Here is a 6250-nt window from a genome sequence, read left to right on the forward strand (position 1 = left end):
CAACCTGTTTTGTATTTGTAATTATTTTTTCTATCCTTAACATGTGTTTTTGTCTTTCAGGTACACCTGGACCTACATATGGGCCTGCCATTCTGTGTTTGTTTGCCTCTCCTTCCTGTTCTCTCAAACCCAGCCAGTCAAAGCAGATGGCCGCTTGTCCTATGCCTGGTTCTGCTGGAGGTTTCTTCCTTTTAAAAGAGAGTTTTTCTTTTCCACTGTTGCCATTGTGCTTGCTCAGGATGTGAGATTGCGATGAAGTGAAGACTAAACGAACCTGCTGGCTTCCTTTGATAGAGAACCTTACTAATTGGCTTTTCTATTTATGTATAGATAGATAGACAGACAGACAGACAGACAGACAGACAGACAGACAGACAGACAGACAGACACTTTATTGATCTCAAAGGAAATTATATGTCTATCTGTAGCTCTTATTCATACAAACAATAAGATAAAAATACACCAGATATAAAACCTGAGTATTAAAAAGATCAATAAATAATTTAAAAACAACCCTAAGATGAGATAAAGCAGCAACTATGTTAAGGGACATAACCCCTTTACGCCCTTTAGATTTTATTTTGAAACGTTACAGTAATGTGTCTTACCATTTGTATGCTGTCGACATCCAGTTATACTGTTCTTTTCGAGCCTCTGAGTTCCATAAATTGAATGAACTCAGAAACTGTCTGTTAGAGATCAAAACATGGCTGAATGACAACTACCTGCAGTTAAATGCAAACAAAACTGAGACTCTTATTATTGCCCCTGATAAAATTCCAGTTATCAGGCAGTATCTTACGTTTTTAAATCCTTCGGTAAATAATAATCTCAGAAATTTGGATGTCATCTCTGACAGTTCTGTATCTTTGGACAGTCATTGTAAATTGTTAGTTTGAAATTGTTTTTACATCTAAGAAACATTTCAAAACTACGATGTATGGTATCACAGAATGAACTAGAGATGGTTGGTCATGCTTTTATTTCCTCTTGTTTAGATTACTGTAACAGCCTTTTAATGGTTCTGAATAAATCTTCCCTAGCTTGCCTTCAGTCTGTGCAGAATGCTGCAGCAAGGCTGCTAACTAGAACCCACAGAAGAGCCCACATAACACCTGTTCTGGACTCTCTGCATTGGCTCCCCGTGCATTTCAGGAGTCATTTCAAAATTTGGGTCCTAACTTTCAGGGCACTTCATGGTCATGCTCCCAAAAATTTATCAGACCTTTTAAAGCCTCTCTGTCCCATCAGGACTTTGAGATCTTCAAATCAAACGTTGCTGATGGTACCCAGAACTTGCTTTAAAACATGTGGAGACAGCATTCCAAGTGGTGGCCCCGAGGCTTTGAAATGCTCTCCCTCTGTCACTGCGCTGCTCGGATTCCATTGACTCTTTTAAAAAAGATCTTAAGACTTATTTATACAGACTGGCTTTTAGTTACATTTTGTTTACTTTTTCATGATTTGCTTGTGAAGCACTTTTTAATGTTATTGTCTGTGAAAGGTGCTATATAAATAAAGATTACTTACTTACTTACTTACTTAGGATTATCCACGTGGGCAATGACAGTGAGACCTGGAGGGGTGTGGTTGGGAGGAACGGCCCCCCTGATCTGAACCCGAGTGGTGTTCTGTTGTTGGACTTTTGAGCTCGTAGATTGTCAATAACGAACACCATGTTCAAGCATAAGGGTGTCCATGTGTGCTCTTGGCACCAGGACACCCTAGGCCGAAGTTCAATGATCGACTTTGTTGTCGTCTCATCTGATCTGCGGCCACGTCTTGGACACTCGGGTGAAGAGAGGGGTGGAGCTGTCCACTGATCACTACCTGGTGGTGAGTTGGCTTCGATGGTGGGGGAGGATGCCGGTCAGACCTGGCAGACCCAAACGTATTGTGAGGGTTTGCTGTGAACATCTGGCAGAGTCTCCTGTGAGACGGAGCTTTAACTCCCATCTCCGGGAGAACTTTGAACATGTTCCGGGGGAGGTGGGGGACATTGAGTCTGAGTGGGCCATGTTCCATGCCTGTATTGTTGAGGCGGCTTACCGGAGCTGCGGCCACAAGGTTGTCGGTGCCTGTCGCGGTGGCAACCCTTGAACCCGGTGGTGGACACCGTCGGTGAGGGATGCCGTCAGGCTGAAGAAAGAATTCTATCGGGCCTTTTTGGCCTGTGGGACCCCAGAAGCAGCTGATGGGTACCGGCAGTCCAAGCGACATGTGGCTCGAATGGTCACTGAGGCAAAAACTCGGGCATGGGAGGAGTTTGGAGACGCCATGGAGAATGACTTCTGCACGGCTTTGAGGCGATTCTGGTCCACCATCTGGCGTCTCAGGGGGGAAAGTGGTACAACCCCAACACTGTTTATAGTGGGAGTGTTGTGCTGCTGACCTCAACTCGGGATGTCGTGGGCCGGTGGGCAGAATACTTTGAAGACCTCCTCAATCCAACCGGCACATCTTCCAATGAGGAAGCGGAGCCTGGGGATTCTGGGTGGGACCCTCCAATCTCTGGTGCTGAGGTCACCGAGGTGGTTAAAAAGCTCCTCGGTGGCAGGGCCCCAGGGGTGGATGAGATTTGCCCGGAGTTCCTTAAGGCTCTGGATGTTGTAGGGTTGTATTGGCTTACACGACTCTGCAATATTGCGTGGACATCGGGGGAAATTCCCCTGGATTGGCAGACTGGGGTGGTGGTCCCCCTATTCAAAAAGGGGGGCCGTAGAGTGTGTTCCAACTACAGGGGGATCATGCTCTTAAGCCTCCCTGGTAAGGTCTATTCGGGGGTTCTGGAGAGGAGGGTCCATAGGATAGTCGAACCTCAGATTCAGGAGGAGCAGTGCGGTTTTCATCCTGGTCGTGGAACACTGGACCAGCTCTACACTCTCAGTAGGGTCCTGGAGGGCGTGTGGGAGTTTGCCCAACTGGTCTACATGTGCTTTGTGGACTTGGAAAAGGCGTTCGACCGCATCCCTCGGGGAACCCTGTGGGGGGTACTCTGGGAGTATGGGGTACCGGGCCCTTTGATACGGGCTGTTAGGTCCCTGTATGACCAGTGTCAGAGCCTGGTCTGCATTGCTGGCAGTAAGTCGGGCTTGTTCCCGGTGAGAGGTGGACTCCGCCAAGGTTGTCCTTTGTCACCGATTCTATTCATAACTTTTATGGACAGAATTTCTAGGCGCAGCCAAGGTATGGGGGATCCGTTTTGGTGGCCATAGGATTGCTTCTCTGCTTTTTGCAGATGATGTGGTCCTATTGGCTTCATCAGATCGTGATCTACAGGTTTTGCTGGAACGGTTCGCAGCCGAGTGCGACACGGCCGGGATGAAGATCAGTTCCTCCAAATCCGAGGCCATGGTCTTGAGCCAGAAAAGGGTAGAGTGCCCTCTCCAGGTCAGGGAGGAGGCCCTGCCCAAAGTGGAGGAGTTCAAGTATCTCGGGGTCTTGTTCACGAATGAGGGAAAAATGGAGCGTGAGATCGATAGGTGGATAGGTGCAGCATCTGCAGTGAAGTGGGCGCTGTACAGGTCTGTCATGGTGGAGAGAGCGGAGTCAAAAGGCAAAGCTCTCAATTTACCGATCGATCTACGTTCCTACCCTACAGCATTTAGATCTGTGCCAAATCTGTTTACAAGTCGCCAGATCTGCATAACCGTCACTGGACGGTTTACGCACATGTGCCAGGCGGTTCTATCACGCCACAAGTGTAAAGACCTGGTCCACAGTTCCAGAACCTGGACATGTGTAAGAGTTTGCTTTTAAAAACTTAAAGTGCTAATTTTGAACACTATAAAACTTGAAAAATCCATTTGCAGGACACAAGTTTTTACAGAGCACTCTTTTTACAACTGTTTTACATGTTTCCATAGAGCAATGGATGCAATACATTAATTAAGATAAAGAAATAATGTCACTCTTCCCAATTTTTAAACAATCAATTTGAATAAAGTGCTTCCCAACATTTTTGTGTCAGAGATATAAAAAAACATTTCCACCATATAGAAGGGTATATATGTTTTTTTAATTTTATTTTGTAAAATGAAGTGGGTAATGATAATGGTTTTTGGATGAAAAAGCAACACCAAACAAAGAAAAAGTTAACTTAAGCAGCAGAGATGCATGTTTTGTTAGGAGTATGTCTATCTTTAGACAATATGACACTGACCTTAGGTCTGTTGTTACGTTGAGTCTTTTCTTTAACTCCAAAGGCAATCCTGAAGAAGAGAAAATAAATATATGCATATATTAGAGACTCATGAATAACTCAGAGTATCATAATAGTCACAACAGATATAATGCATAGGTGTCGCAACAATTATAAGTGAAGGGGACAAGTCCCCCCTACATTAAAAAACGTTCATTTGGACCCCCACACTTTTACTATAAAACATTAGTTCACTCTGCGCAGTTTCTTTGTTTGTGAACGAATCCATTCCACTTGATTAATAGGAGAATACTCAAACCACTAAAACTCCACTCCAGGTTTTCCTGGTTACTTCCAACTCTAAACACAGCAGCCTGTTGCCACGGTCACAATATATGGTGGTCACAGAATATGGTGTAACACCTGCAGTGTTTCTGTGAGTCTCCTCCTGCCTCGGCAGAAAACGCGCACAGGTGGAGGAGATGGAGACACCTCTATGTTACTCACTCACCAGTTTAGCAAGCTGTGCGGGCAGTTGTTGACCAGGGGGTTGATAATAAACATATATACATGTTAGGAGGAGGAGAGAAGTGGAGCGCTACGTCTGTAGCATGTTAGCTTAGCAGTAACTGTGACGCTGTAAGACGCTGCAGGTGTAAGAGACTCTGTGTGTTCAGGTGCATTAAAGTTGAAATGTCTTTAAAACCCCACACCTTATTGTCCTCAAGCTTCATGAGAAACATCATTTAGATGAGGAGTGTTGAACACAAGTAAAAATGCCTAGTGGTGATGTTTTTTGTTTCACAATAAACACAAATTGTGCCGACCTGACGCTCTGTATTAAAGTTAAAATGTCTTTAAACCCACAGCTGAATTTACACAAACTTGGTGAGAAACATGTTTTAAATGTGTGGAATTAAAGGAAATCTAGGTGAAATGTTGCTTTTTTGTACATGTACACTAGTGAAAACCTTTTTTTTTAACGTGCGCACACATGCACGCGTACATGCACGCGCGCACACACACACCTACACACATCATTGTGTCCCCCCCCCTACATTATGGATGCTTCTGACGCCCTTGATATAGTGACTGTAAATGAGTGATGTTCTTAGATGACTGTGGCAAATGCAGGGTTCAGGACCATGTACAACAAAGTTATAATAAATAAATATACAGTAGCCCATTGATTGGGGGGTGAGGGGGATCCATATCCTGAAGCCCCACAATAGGGGAAAAACTGCAATGTAGAAATAGTAGTACAAGTAGAAAGTAGTAGTTTATTTTAGTATTCATATATATATGTGTGTGTGTGTGTGTGTGTGTGTGTGTGTGTGTGTGTGTGTGTGTGCGCGTGCGTATGTGTGTGTATATATATATATATATATTAGAAATGGGGCCGATTCAATATCGGGCTCCGATACCAGCGTAATTTACGTATCGGATTTTTCCAATCCAACCTGTAGAGATTTCCGATCCATGATGCATGTCTGTGTCTGTTGAAACGTCTCCACATGTGATTCCCTGCCAGCTGCTCTGCACATTGGCTTCAAATTATGGAATGGATTTCCTGAACGGAGGTGTCTCATGAACCCAGAGTAATAAGACCCGCCTCACATTCAGGAAATCCATTTCGTAGTTTGCAGCAGCTACAACGTGAGTAAATACGTGTGGGCTGAGAGCAGCACTGTTGCTAACGGCTAACCAACTTTTCATCGTAACGTGTGGAAGTATCTTACACTAAACACCGCAAGACAGCTACGTGCAATATCTGCAGAGCCATAGCACCACATTTAACCAAGGTAAAGTTAGTTTTACATTGGACATTCCAGCTCCGTGGCTTCATCGGTGTGCTCCTCTCACTCAATCCTAAGAAGGCAGTCCAACCTCGGCCAGGCACGCCCAATCTGCCCCGCTCAGTCTGCCCGTCTCAGAGGAGGGGCAGACCGAAATCAGACTGCCTGCTTCGGACTGAACAAGAAGAACTCACCGCTGAAGCCACGGAGCTCAAATGTTTACCGAGAAGTTGCTAAACTTCATCGTAATTAATGACCAACCGCTATCAGTTGAAGAAAACGAATGATTTTGCAGCTTGATAGAATATATGCT

General features: G+C 44.8%; 1 protein-coding gene across 1 annotated transcript in view; it reads right to left on the reverse strand.

Annotated features, from left to right (window-relative positions):
- Positions 1-6250, reverse strand: part of LOC119411659 (neurofascin) — a gene marked incomplete at its 3' end in the record, with an annotated part of 43791 nt that overhangs the window by 11266 nt on the left and 26275 nt on the right. Inside the window, 1 exon segment of the mRNA XM_037678562.1 lies at positions 4163-4211.

This window comes from Nematolebias whitei, chromosome 7 (genome assembly GCF_014905685.2).
Source record: "Nematolebias whitei isolate Nwh7 chromosome 7, NemWhi1, whole genome shotgun sequence".
Taxonomy (NCBI): Eukaryota; Metazoa; Chordata; class Actinopteri; order Cyprinodontiformes; family Rivulidae; genus Nematolebias; species Nematolebias whitei.